At 48.9% G+C, this 14,228-nt stretch overlaps 1 protein-coding gene across 3 annotated transcripts in view; it reads right to left on the reverse strand.

Annotated features, from left to right (window-relative positions):
* Nucleotides 1-6,535, reverse strand: part of CD276 (CD276 molecule) — an 82,329-nt gene extending 75,794 nt beyond the window's left edge. The window contains exon 1 of one of the 3 annotated variants that reach the window (XM_074965863.1): nt 6,328-6,535. The gene's annotated coding sequence lies outside the window, so the exon portion shown is untranslated. The remainder of the gene's footprint in view (nt 1-6,327) is intronic. The other 2 variants (XM_074965862.1, XM_074965864.1) reach the window with 2 other exon arrangements.
* Between the last annotated feature and the right edge of the window lie 7,693 nt (nt 6,536-14,228).

Here is a 14,228-nt window from a genome sequence, read left to right on the forward strand (position 1 = left end):
GTGTGGCATGGCTGAAGGGCTGTGTCATGAAGAGGATTCTGCGATCCTGGGAGTGACATGAGTCCCTGGAGCAGAAGTGATGGTGGTGAGATCATCACTTGGTGAGACAAGAGAGTACACCTGCATACAGAGCTAATCCCCAGGAAAGCCAGCAGGAGTGAGTCAAACCCAGTCATAATACAGCACCTAGCAGAATGGGGCCCTAACCTATGACTGCAGGTCCTAGGCATTACCACAACAAATAAGTATTGGTATCGGAGTTTGAAAATCTGGGCTGAGGTGTGCAGGGACCCAGCCCCAGCTCTGCACCCCTACTCTACCTCCAGCTACACAGACCTGGCTGCGATACCCTGGCTCTGGCAACCCCTTCAGTTATTGGTGAGGTTCCACAGCTATTGGTGATCAAGAAGGAATGCATGGGGGGCCCAGCTAGGCTGGACCATGGGCATTTATATTCCTCTAGCTCCTCCCATTTCAGCGGGGCTACAAAATCCACCTCTGGCGTGCAGGGCAGCAGCCAACTTGTGCACACACATTGACAGGACAGACTGGACACCAGGGGAGTTTAGATCAAGAATACCTGAGTGTAACTTCCTAGGAAAAGTGTTCTGAGATTGCTAGGACCAAGCTGCAGCCAGCCTCTGCCTGGGGACCTAAAGTAAAGCAAGGAGCCCATGCAAAGGGCCCAGCCATAGTGGGGCTAAAAATGCAGGCTCTGCCCCCTTCTTTTTGCCCTATGGCTGCTGGCTGCCTGGAAGAGGGTGGGAGGAGAATGGGCCACAAGGCTCACCCCACTCTCTCTGAGGACAGTAGAGAATGGCCCCTGCGCCCATGCAGCATGCCTGAAGGCACTAAGGGCCAATCTAGCCCAGCTCAGCCAGGTCGGGCAAGCAGGGCCTTGAGGTTTTATGGTCTTCCCTGAAAGTTCCCCACACAGGTGGCTCCCATTTACCTGCCTTGGAAGGCCTAAGCTGATCATGTGTGTCCAGATAGCACTAACCTATCACACGTGAGGCTCAGACCCCTACACCACTCCTGCCAGGCCCTGGACATTGTTTTTCCTGCCCCCGACCTCTGGAAGAGGCTCTTTTCTCTCTCCATTATTTCAGGTGCCACTGAGTGACTGGTGCTTAATAAGCTGATGAAGAGGCAATCATTCTACGGTGCACTCATCCCTTCTATACATCCTGGATCTGAATGAAGCATCTGTTTCAAACTCATTTGGGGCGGGGGGGGGAGAGAAATCAGTGTCATCTGGCTGCCTCTGGCCAAAAGCACAGGCAGGGATTGATCTCTGTGTGTCAAAACCTGGCGTGTAAATAATGCCTCCATTGATCTCGTTTGTGGAGTGTGGGAGGAGAGTGGAGGGGCCTGCCAGGCTCAGCCTACATGTTCTGAATAGACCTTGGAGTATGCTCTCTCTGGCCAATCAGTTCTGAAAACCACTTAGGCAATCAAATAAACCCAAGCACTTTGTTATTGAAGGGTCTGCACACTACAGACCTGGCACCTCCCCTTAGTTAAGTGCCAGGACAATGCTGTGAGCTACCAGAACTCCCAATCATAGAATATATGGGTTGGAAGAGACGTCAGGAGATTGTCTAGTCCAATCCCCTGCTCAAGGCTGGACCAACACCAACTAAATCATGCCAGCGAAGGCTTTGTCAAGACGGGCCTTAAAAACCTCTAAGGATGGAGATTCCACCACCTCCCTAGGTAACCCATTCCAGTGCTTCATCACCCTCCTAGTGAAATAGTGTTTCCGAATATCCAACCTAGACCTCCCCCACTGCAACTTGAGACCATTGCTGCTTCTTCTGTCATCTGCCACCACTGAGAACAGCCAAGCTCCATCCTCTTTGGAACCCGCCCTTCAGGTAATTGAAAGCTGCTATCAAATCCCCCCTCACTCTTCTCTTCTGTGACTAAATAACCCCAGTTCCCTCAGCCTCTCCTCATAAGTCATATGCCCCAGCCTCCTAATCATTTTCATAGTCCTCCATTGGACTCTCTCCAATTTGTCCACATCCCTTGTGTAGTGGGGGGACCAAAATTGGACACAATACTTCAGATGTGGCCTCACCAGTGCCGAATGGAGGGGAATAATCACTTCTCTTAATCTGCTGGTAATGCTCCTTCTAATACATCCCAATATGGCATTGGCCTTCTTGGCAACGAGGGCATACCGCTGACTCATATCCAGCTTCTCATCCACTGTAATCCCCAGGTCCTTTTCTGCAGAACAGCTGCTTAGCCAGTCAGTCCCCAGCCTGTAGCAGTGCATGGCATTCTTCCTTCTTAAGTGCAGGACTCTGCACTTGTCCTCATCAGATTTCTTTTGGCCCAATTCTCCAATTTGTCAAGGTCACTCTGGACTCTATCCCTACCCTCCATCATACCTACCTCTCTCCCCAGTTTAGTGTCATCTGCAAATTTGCTGAGGGTGCAATTAATCCCATCATCCAGATCATTAATAAAGATGTTGAACAAAAACGGCACCAGGACCGACCCCTGGGGCACTCTGCTTGATACCAGCTGCCAACTAGACATCGAGCCATTGATCACTACCCGTTGAGCCCGACAATCTAGGCAGCTTTATATCCACCTTAGAGTCCATTCATCCAATCCATACTTCTTTTAACTTGCTGGCAAGAATACTGTGGGAGACCGTATCAAAAGCTTTGTTAAAGTCAAGATATATCACATCCACTGCTTTCCCCATATCCATAGAGCCAGTTATCTCATCATAGAAGGCAATCAGGTTGATCAGGCATGACTTGCCCTTGATGAATCCATGTTGACTGTTCCTGATCACCTTCCTTTCCTCCAAGTGCTTCAAAACGGATTCCTTGAGGACCTGCTCCATGATTTTACCAGAGACTGAAATGATGCTGACTGGTCTGTAGTTCACCAGGTTCTCTTTTTTCCCTTTTTAAAATATGGGCACTATATCTGGCTTTTTCCAATTGTACGAGACCTCCCCCGATCGCCACGAATCTTCAAAGATAATGGCCAATGGTTCTGCGATCACTTCAGCTAACTCCCTCAGCACCCTTGGATGCATTAGATCTGGACCTATGGACTTGCGCATGTCCAGCTTTTCTAAATAGTCTAATCTGTTCTTTCACCACTGAGGGCTGCTCACCTACTCCCCATGCTGTGCTGCCCAGTGCAGCAGTCTGGGAGCTGACCTTGTCTGTGAAGACCAAGGCAAAAAAAGCATTGAGTACTTCAGCTTTTTCCACATCTGTCACTACTTTGCCTCCCCCATTCAGTAAGGGTCCCACACTTTCCCTGACCTTCTTCTTGTTGCTTACATCCCTGTAGAAACCCTTCTTGTTACCCTTCACATCCCTTGCTAGCTGCAACTCCAACTGTGCTTTGGCCTTCCTGATTACACCCCTGCATACTCTAGCAATATTTTTATACTCCTCCCTAGTCATCTGTCCAAATTTCCACTTCTTGTAAGCTTCCTTTTTGAGTTTAAGTTCACCGAAGATTTCACTGTTAAGCCAAGCTGGTTGCCTGCTATATCTGCTATGCTTTCTGCACTTCGGGATGGTTTGTTCCTGTGCCCTCAATAAGGCTTCTTTAAAATAAAGCCAGCTCTCCTGGACTCCTTGCCCCCTCATATTAGCCTCCCAGGGGATCCTGTCTATCAGTTCCCTAAGTGAGTCTAAGTCTGCTTTTCTGAAGTCCAGGGTCTATATTTTGCTCCTCTTCTTTCTTCCTTTTTGTAAGCAGCAGGTCAAGAGGAGCACGGCCCTAGTCAGTTCCCTTAACACTTGTACCAGGAAGTTGTACTAATCAATGAAGCACGGTCTGCACAAGTTTCCAGACAGCCATGCTGAGCGACTGGCTTCCTCTTGCATCCATCTTTGCTTCTCCCCCTCCCAGCTGGCTTCCTCCAAAGTCCAGCTTTGCTCTCTCCACCCTCAGGCCCCAACCCCAGTCTTCCTGCCATGGCACAAGAAAACAGGATGCTGAAAGACTTCCTAATTTCCTCTTCCTGGAGCAAGGACGAACAGCCAGCACCAATTCCAGACCAATGACAGATGAGCCTTGGAGTTTCAGTGCCCAAACTTTATCCTTTTTAAGGAGCCTTAGAAAACTATTCCGGTGGGGCTAGAAATACTTCTCTGATGCCATCTCTACTTTTCCCATCACACCTCAGAACTGGGGGGCAAGGGGAGGGGGAGGTCATTTAAAGGGATACTGTCCACTTGAATCTAATTGTCAAATTATCAGAAACTGGATTTTTTTTTTTAAAGATCCCCCTTTAAATAGTATTGACTTGAAAACATCCCTATTTCTTTAAAGCTATTAGAGGGGTTCGTGTTGTCTTGGCTCATGTTCAGAAGGGTCTTTGGGGTGGAACGGAGACCAATACCAATGAACGTGCTCAGGCCCACCCTTGCCTTTCCACTCTGCACACTCCTGCCAGCTGCCTCTTTAGTTTCTGTTTCAGCTCCCCTTGCACCCTCTTGCAGGGCCTGGTACACAGGAAGGACTGTCCACCACTTAGGGCGCTAGCCAGAGACTCAGGAGATTTGGGTTTAGTTCCCTGCTATGCTGAAGAGTGGGGGACTTGGTCAAGTGATTTAGAGACCAACAGCCAGAGAGACTATGAGGATGATGGTACTTGTGAAGACGAGTGCGTTAGAGGTGCTCACATAACGTGATGATGGGAGCCATATAAGTACTTGCACATTTGCTCACCCAGAAGATAGGGTTTAATGAGCAACCACTGAGAGAAATTCTAAGATCTGTGTCATGCAGGCCACACTAGATCACAGTGATCCATCCTAGCCTTACAGATCTATTAAGATGTGAAGGGGTGAGTTTCCTGCAGACTGGGATCTGGGACAGAGCGTGTCATAAGTGAGCGCCCTGCCGAGGAGTACAGACTAGGAATGATGTTCTCATGCTAAGCCTTAAGATGAGAAGTGCATCTGATTGCAACGAAACAATGAAACCAGCAACACGGCAATTGTTGTCAAATGCACAAAATGAACTGGAAAAGAAATAGAGTTGTTTCCCCCTCTTGTCTCTTTCACCAATAGGAATCGAAGTGTCATCTGTAAGTACAGCAGGTATTTTCAGAGAGAAATGTAACTTTCAAGTTGACAATGTCCCTTTTAATTGAACTTTTTTGGAACATAGTGTTCGGTTTAATTCTGGGCAAAGGTTCTCATCCAGTTATGGCTGGAACATGTCCATTTTCCCAAACGCTGGAGCCAGCTGGCATACTTATGGGCACCCATTGCCCAGTGGGAACTTCACACAGGGATTTGTTTCTGGCTAAGAACACACAGAGCTCCCTGATGGAACTAGGTCTGGGGTCAAGAGCCCACCCTATGCCTGCAACAATGCCACTCAACCCACGCTGTGTGCCTGCAGTTTTATAAGCACCACCTTCCCAGCCTGACACCAAAGCTCTGCAATCAGCATTTTCCAGCACTATTGCCACATGCACCATGCTACTGACACAGCTACTTCCAGGAACAATAATAGGGTGGGGGAGAGAACATGTGCCCACAGTGGTGGATAGCAGAGTATCCTAACCAGGACGCAGAGTCTCCCAAGCAGGTCTGGTTCCTGTCTAGATGAGGATTGTGAAGCGTGGCCCTCCCTTTCCCCAGGACACCCTAGGCAGAGAATCTTATATTGGTGCCTTGGATCCCTCCCCATCTCTTCAGTCACTCAGGAAGCTCGCTCTGGCCAGCAACCCTCCTGCTCTAGGCGCGTGACAGAGAAACAGCAGCTAGCCAGCTTCTTCCCGCACTGAACGCCACAGTACTCCCTCCTGCCCCAGCGGGCCACGCCAAGCGGCCTCCAGTTCCGAAAACCAGCGCGGTCCACGCCGGCTCTTTGCTCCCTCTTAAAATGTTCCTAATCCAGCAAGACGCTCCTAGGGATGTCTCGGTCCCGCAACCAGGCAGAGCTCCTGGCGGTGCTAAGACTGAGCACACAGTGAACTTAATGAGTGATTTTTATGAGACACACACTGCAGCGTGTCTCCAGTAGATAGGCATCGATAAATGTGGCAAGAAGGATATACACTATAAAGGGGTGCGTGGCTCTAGGGTGGGGGTAGCCAAAGCGCCCAGGGGAGTTAGGCGGTGTGTACCTAACTCCCCTGGTGCTTTGGCTAACCCCACCCCTCCCGCAGGCATGGGGCAGCCCCCTCCTTGCAAACTCGCAGGGGAACCGCAAGCGACGGCGGCTGAACACCTCCCTGGCCAGGCCCAGTTTCTCTCCCTCCAGCAGCTGCGGGCTGCTCCCCGCCCAGCCCCTCATTCAAACAATGGCCCCGCGAGCACTCACCCAGCCTGGGCCGGCGGCGGCAGTACGAAGCGGAACCGGCCGGTTTCTTCCCCCGCCTGCTACGGGGGGTAGTGGCCAGGGCCCCGAGCCGGCCGGACAAGGCAGGCCTTGCAGCGAACTCCACGGGAGAAGCGGGCAGAGGCGGAGGATAGCGCCGCACCAGCTGGGAGCAGTGGGGGCCGCCTGCCTGAGCCGGGAGTGATCTCATCCCGGCCCCCAGGCTACGGGGGAGCTACCCGATTGGCTAGGCCGGCTGCCCCCGGGAGGGGCCCGGATCCGGGCAGGCCTGGGGAGCTGCCGGGCAAGGTTGGGAGCGAGAGGTGGGGCTGCGGGCGGGTCTCGGGTTCTTGGCACGGGGAAAGTGGGGTGAGGAGCAGCCGGTGGACAGGCCAACTTAACTTACCTTACTTCGGAGAGATGGTGCCTGTGTTACAGCAAACCCTTCATCCTCCTACCCCAACCTCCCCTCCATTGCGTTCGAAGGGGCGTCAGGGGGGACACCTGTGCAAGAGGGGGAATGGTCATAGAATATCAGGGTTGGAAGGGACCTCAGGAGGTCATGTAGCCCAACCCCCTGCTCAAAGTAGGACCAACACCAACTAAATCATCCTGCTATTGTGGGGAACTTTCCTAGCTTATACACTACCCCGGTGAAGAGGGCTAGCGAAAGGAGCTGAGTCCTCACTCCCTTTACCCAGAGGCCTGCCTGACCTTGAGGGCTCCCTTTCCACGCTCTGGTGTGGCAGAGTCCTTGTAACCCCAACAAGGCTGGGCTCAGGACTTCTGGGGGCTTGACCCCCAACATTGTGATGATCACTTAGGGCAGGGGCTAGGGTGTCCCCATTATGGATGCTTCCCTGACCCACTGATCATTACAAACAGTTTAAAGCAAATACAATTTATTAAACAGCAACTTATTACAAAAAATAAGGGGGGAAATGGGAAAGGTCAAAGGAAAACCCATCACCCTGCTCTGTGGGCACAGGGAACCATGAATAGCCATCGCTGAAATGTCAGGGCAGTTCAGTCTGTTCCTCACATATCCCAGGCCTCTTGCCCAGGCCCTGGCTGTGCTGCAGGGATGCCACAGGTCGGACACTTGCTTTGGAGGTGGTAGGGCCTTCTTCCTAGCGTCAGCCTCCCCCCCACTTCTCTAGCGGGGTTACATTCCCCCTCCAAGCCTGGCCTGCAAGGCATCTTTCTGCCTGGGGGTGTCTCCCTGCACTGGACCTGCTGCCCAGAGTCCCCCCTCGCTCTCCCCAGATGCTCACCGCACCCAGCTCCAGCCCCAGCACTGCTGCTGCTCTGCCTCCAGCCCCCTGGGCTGCTTCTCTGGCTCTGGTTGCTGCAGCTCTCCTCCCAGCGCAGGTCTGCTCCCTGGCTTTTGTTGCTGTGGCTCTGCTCCCTTTGCTGCTTCTCTGATTCTCTCTGGCTGACAAAGCCCTGCTTCCCAGCTTAACTCAGGCCCAAGCTTCACCATCATGGCTGTCACTCCCACCATCTCCTGTGACCTTGGACCTTCATTGTCCTGATCCTGAGATATGGCCTGACCAGACTGGGTCAAGAAAGAGGGACCCAGATAACATTGGCATCTCCACTGGCTCTGGCTAAATCCCAAATACCATCTGGTATGTGAGACTTTGTCCCACACACCATATGTGTTCTTTCTTCCCCACCTTATTTCTTCCCTCTCCCTTTCCCTCCTGTCTAATAAGAGTCTTGCTCAGCTGGCCAAGACTGTGTATTTTGCAACTCTGCTGTAAGCCTGTGAGCAGAAAGAAAAGGAGTACTTGTGGCACCTTAGAGACTAACCAATTTATTTGAGCATAAGCTGTAGCTCACAAAAGCTTATGCTCAAATAAATTGGTTAGTCTCTAAGGTGCCACAAGTACTCCTTTTCTTTTTGCGTATACTGGGAAAGGCTCTGTAGCGTAGACAAGCCCTAAGTCAGGAGACCTGGGTTCTCTTTGATGCTGGGCAAGTCAGCAGTGCAACTGGGTTTTTTGGGGTGCTCAACTTGAGATACCTGCAGCCTGATTTTCACAGGTGCTGAACACTTGCCACTGAGCTCAACTGGAGGGAAAAGCACTTCAGAAAAGCAGACACAAGCTGTCTCATGTTTACCACCCAAAAATTGGGGCACCCAGAGTCACTTTAGGTGGTAAACTGTGCCTCAGTTTCTGCCAAGGAAAAGCCTGGTTCTGAGACAAGCAGAATACTCATAAGCCCTGTTGATTTCAGAGAGAGTTGCAAACACTCAGCACCTTACAGGATCAGATCTTTCAAGTGATTTTAAAAGATGCAGAATTTGATTGTAATCAGTAAATGTCTGTCACTGTCAGTTTCTCCCTCAATGCAAAAAACAATTGATATCCTGAGCCATCAAAAGGCCTGGAGAGGTTAAGTTACAAGCATTATTTATATTGCAGTAGTACCTAGGAGCTGCAGTCACAGACCAGAACCCCATTGTGCTAGGTGCTATACAAACAGAACAAAAACAATCCCTACCCACAAAGGGCTTACATGCAACATAGGGCACTTGTAGGCAATTGATGCTGGTTGTTTGTTTTTGTTTGGGGGGCGGGGGGGAGGTTGGCTGTTTGTTCCATCTGGCAATCAGTTCTCTAAATATCAATATTATCAGATAGCATGGTTTTCATATAGGATTTCACTTCGAGTCTGCCACAGATCCTGACAACTGCCCTCATTAGGCTCTGAGGAAGTAACAATCAGTATCTGAGCATTGTTGACTTTTTTTCCCCAATCCAAACAATCATAAAACTCAAAAGAAATAATTGAAAATGAAGGCAGATTGAGGAATTGAAATTCAGTTTAAAGTTTAAATTAGACCCTCCCACATCTGCTTGGAATTAATAAAAAGAGTTGCAGGGAAGGAATTTAAATACTGTATGTTCTTTGTCTAAATGATTATTTCTGGCTAATTTTTCCTTCTCAGAAAATGAACTATCCAAGGTATGTCCATAAAAATGTGCTTAATAATGAAGCCATCGCCCCCTCCCCAAAAGGGGGGGGGGAGGAGAGAGGAAAAAGAGCAATCTGCAATTTTAATTTTGCACTCATCTAATATTTGATCAAGGAGCCAAGTGAAAGCTGGAAGGGAAGTTTCCATTATCTTGGCAAGACAGTATTCTGACAGGGCTTCAGAAGTGGCATGGAGATAGTGAGCAGAAAGCAAAGAGTAGGCTGAAGGTCAGCTTTCTGCTTCTCAGTTCTCCCGGTGTTTATCTGGGAGGTGCTAATGTTTGTTCTTTTTTTCCCATTCAACAGCTGGTTAGAACTATAGACTTAGATCATTGGCAACGGTAGTGAGGTGAGACTCACCAGCACAGCACCTCCTGCTGGTCATCTCAGGAATTAACTCTTCCAGCCCAGAGCACCCTCTGCAGGCCAGTGTCTCACCTGCCACTGGCCCCCAGTGCCCCTTTAGCTCAGGGTTCTGCCCCAGCAGTTCCCCTACACTCTGGGTCTCCCCTCCCTGGGGAACTTCCAACCCTCTAAATCCACCTCCCCTCAGTGGCTACTGCCAGTCATCATCTAGCCCCTGCTCACTGGGGCAGACTGCAATATAATAGCCACTCATCACTGGCAAGGGGTTAGGACCAACTGCCTCTGCCTATTCCCAGGCTGCCCCTCTGCAGCCCCAGTACCTTTCTGGGCCTTTACCAAGGCCTGCAGCCTGGGGGGTTTACCAGGCTGGAGCTCCCCAGCTCCCTTTGCCCTTCCCCAGCACTGCTCCACTTAAGGTACCTTGTTCCCAAACAGCTAGCCCTTCTTACTCCAGTGCTAGAGTGAGATTCCTCCAGCTTCTGGCCCACAGCCCTCTTATAAGGGCCAGCTGTGGCCTGATTGGGGCATAGCCCCAGCTGTGGCTGCTTCCCCCAATCAGCTTAGCTGTTCCCAGCCACAGCCCTCTCCAAGGCTGCTTTTAACCCTTCAGGGCCGGAGCGGGGTAACCACCCCGCTACAGCAACAAATCTGTGGACGTTTAGCATTTCACACTGTGGCCACTTGGGATTTCAGGGCAACAGCAGAGACAGAACCTCAGGCTCCAAAAGACACAGACATCTACCAAATAAGCTAAAGGAGAATCTCTGCTAGTTCCCATCCATATAGGGTTTACCACACATAGCTAAGTAGTTCTGATCTCATCCAATAGAGGGTAGTAGTGTGGATAGGCTAAATTCTAACTCAGGTAATGGCCGATATCCATCTCCCTAAATCCCCCTATAGTTTTATCAGGAGAAATTCTTCTTCTTCTCTCTTCCTTCAAAGGGTTGTATGTTTGTTTTTTCTGGCACACAATGGCAGCTGTGCTCCTCCCAAGCAGTGACTGCATTCCATTGATGAGTAAGTGATCACTGACACTCTGTAAAGAGCTTCATGATCATTTGAGATGAAAAATGATCTCTACATGGGAAGTTATAGCCCCAGATCCTCAGCTGTGGCCAAGGAGCTCACAGAAAGTAGAAGTATATGGCTCGATAGTATTTATGTATCCTTGGCAGCTGAACTGGATTGCCTTACCTGTAAAGGGTTAAGCACTTCAAATAACCTAGTTGGAACCTGACCAGAAGGACTAATGAGAAAAGAAGATACTTTCAAATCTGGTGGGGAAGGATTTGTTGGTTGTTGTGTGGGTTGTTCCCTCTCTGGATGGAGGGAGAAGCCAAGTAGGTACAATATCTCCTGAAAATATACCTAGAATAATCCATCTAAAACCACAGAAACTGTGAGTAGGACAAGGAAATGCATTAGGTTATCTTTTGTTTTGGCTTGTGAATTTTCCTATCCTACAGAGGTAGTTTCATTCCTCTTTTTGTAACTGTGAAGCTGAGCCCAGGGGGGAATAGTCTGTGTTTTAAAATCTTTTTATTACCCTGTAAAGTTACCTTCCATCCTGATTTTGTGATTAGTTTACTTTTTTCTTTATAAATAAAGTTCTTCTTTTAAGAACCTGATTGATTTCAGTGTCCTGAAGACAAAGGCTCTGATCTGTGCTCACATTGCTAAGGCAACTGCTTGGTAGTTTATTCTCAAGCCTCCCCAGGAAAGGGGAGTGAAGGGCCTTGGGATATTTTGGGGGAGAGGGATTCCAAGTGACCCTTCCCTGTAAATCACTTGGTGGTGGTAGCAATATTAGGCTAAGGAATTAGTGCCTTAGAGAAGTTTTAACCTAAACTGGTAAAATATAAGCTTAGGGGGTCTTTCATATGGGTCCCCACATCTGTACCCCAGAGTGGTGGGGGAAACCCTGACAATCACCATATATTTTTGACAGGTTTCTATGCCCTATTTAGGGCTTATGTCCTGCCCTCCATTCCTGCATCTGATTGGTCCGACCCAAGGTTGGAGATAATTAGCCTGAGGGATTGTGAGCCTCGGAGCTCACTCTTTCCCTAGGAACAGTCACAAGGGTTTTGAAGAGCGGTGGGCGCTGTCCGGGGTTCTCTGCTCGGTGACCCCATCCGGTTCCCTCCGTCTAACCCTTTGCTAGGAGGGCCCTATAATACGTGGGTATCTACCCCCCCACCCCCAAACTGCCCACCCCGCAGCCGTGCCCATCTTGCCGGGCACTCTCGGGGGGGGATAATCGGTGACACTGGGCGCAGCACTAGGTAACTCGAGGGGGTGGAAGACCACGAGTGTCGAGGAAGCCCCCCCGCTCTAGGCCACCAGGTAACTCAGGAGGGTGGAAGACCAAGCCCCCCGCTCTGGGCCCAGGCTAGCCTGAATACTTTCTCCCTCCTGAAAGCTGCTGTGTCATACCTTCTGTTTGCGTTGTTTTGTTGCATACTTTGATTTGGTTCTTGATAATTCTTGTAATTGTCACAATAAAATTTTTTTTTTCTGTTTCAATAAAAAAAAAAAAAACAGTCACAAGGGTAGGATCTCTCACTCTGACTCAACCATGTGCTGCCTATCTTTGCCCTTTGCAAAGGGCTTTCTTTTCCCTTTTTCTGCCATGTTCTCTCTTTTAATCTTTCTTTTTAAATGCTCTTTTCGTAACCTAACTTTATATTTAATATTTTAAATGCTTTTCTATTAACCTACCTTTATATTTTTACCATGTGCTTACTAAACAGTCTTCACTTTATAAAATTCCCTTTTTTCTGCTATGTGCTCTTTTTTAGCAAACTTTATATTAAACCTTTTACATTTTATTTTTTTATTCTTTAATAACATCCCAAACTAGTCCTTTAAAATCATCTCTCCTTACTAAACATAACCAAACAGTCTTTTTTCTGTTTAATAACCTTTCTTTCCTCTAAACCTAACCAAAGCTTTCTTTTTTTAAATCTTTAAGCTCTCACTCCATTCTTTCAATCTTTTTCTCTAAACAATCAACCAAACATATCAAAGCACAAGCACACAACAATCCCACTATTCAAACATAAAAAATAATAAAAAAAATTCAAAATGGCCAATGGCTCCACACCTCAACACCAATGGAAACAGGAATGGAGGGTGGGACATAAGCCCTAAATAGACTGATTAATTCTATCGAGTCATATACTACTGACAGTGCATCTCAAGGGGGCTTTACGTTGCCTTTGGGCTTCCCTGTTCTTGGGCCAACTGATCCCCTGACATACGTCAGAGCTACTAGAAGGACACCAACCCTTTCCCATGGTTCCACCCTCTCTGCCAGCTACAGGGAGGAGGGGTGTTCCAGAAGCAGTGATGCCTACTCTAGATCACCCACAGAGCCTGTAGCAAAGCAGTCTGCCCCTTTAAACGCCTGCAGAGCCAAGGAGCAGCATGCCCTGGCCTAAGGAGAAGCTCAGCAGGTAGATACTGAGAATCAGCAGCTCCAACTAAGTGGCAGCTAATGATTGACCCTGAGTACCAGCTGGAAGATATAAGACAGAACCCAGCTCTGCTCTTACAACAGAGACAAACACTTCCTGAGCAGCAGCAGAAGATAATGATGACAATGAACTGATGACTGCAACAAGGTATGTAGGCTGGCTGGCCCACACTGCCCTGCTACAGACCCCCTACAGAGTTGATTAGACTGTGTGATGACCTGCTCTCCCTTTGGTGAACATCTGACAGGTATGCACACATGCAGTGGGTGACTTGCTCTCTAGTACCATTGCTGTCGTCATACAGTGTTCACCCCTTGTCTCTTTTAGAGTTAAAAGGTTACAGTCTTTTCTCCCCAGGAACTGACAAGACCAAAGCTATGGTCTAGTGTGATATAATTATTAGGTAGTGTCACTTGGAGAAGCAATAGTAAGGTATCTAAATAAACTAGTAGCACATCAGGTTTAGTCTTTCAGTTAGTGAAAACAAAGTATCTTATTTATTACACCAAGAACCAACCTAATCTAACATGGAATGGGAGGCATTAAAGAAACAGTTTTATACACAAAAGCCACATCACTTATCCTGTCTGTGTTAATGCATCCTGAGCTTCTGAATCATTTACAAATATATAAACACACTGGGCCGTGACTGCCCATGTCTCATGTTGCCTCCAAGCACCAGCCCTTTGCTGCTGGGTACATGGGATGGCTTTGGGATCATGCCTTTCACTGAGGGATCTCTTTCCTCCAAAGCACCCCATGCTCTACCTATGTTGGAGCTTCTGGGCCTCAGGATGTCAATCTGAGCTATCTTCCAGTTCCCTCCTCAGAGACAACCCTTCTTCAGGTAGCCCTCTCTCTGCAGGCAAGTGTAGCTGGACCCTCTGTCTGACCCTCTGTAATGGCTTTCTCTGTCACCATTCCCAGATCTCCCTCTTGGAGATCCACTCTGTCTCCAACTGTTACCTTGACCAACCCCTGTAGGCTCCACCCCTTTGGTGATGTCACCAGCCTCAGAAGTTCCTTCACAGGCTGGCTTTACAACAATGTGGAACAAAGCAACTGCAGCCC

This window comes from Natator depressus, chromosome 10 (assembly GCF_965152275.1).
Source record: "Natator depressus isolate rNatDep1 chromosome 10, rNatDep2.hap1, whole genome shotgun sequence".
NCBI lineage: Eukaryota > Metazoa > Chordata > Testudines > Cheloniidae > Natator > Natator depressus.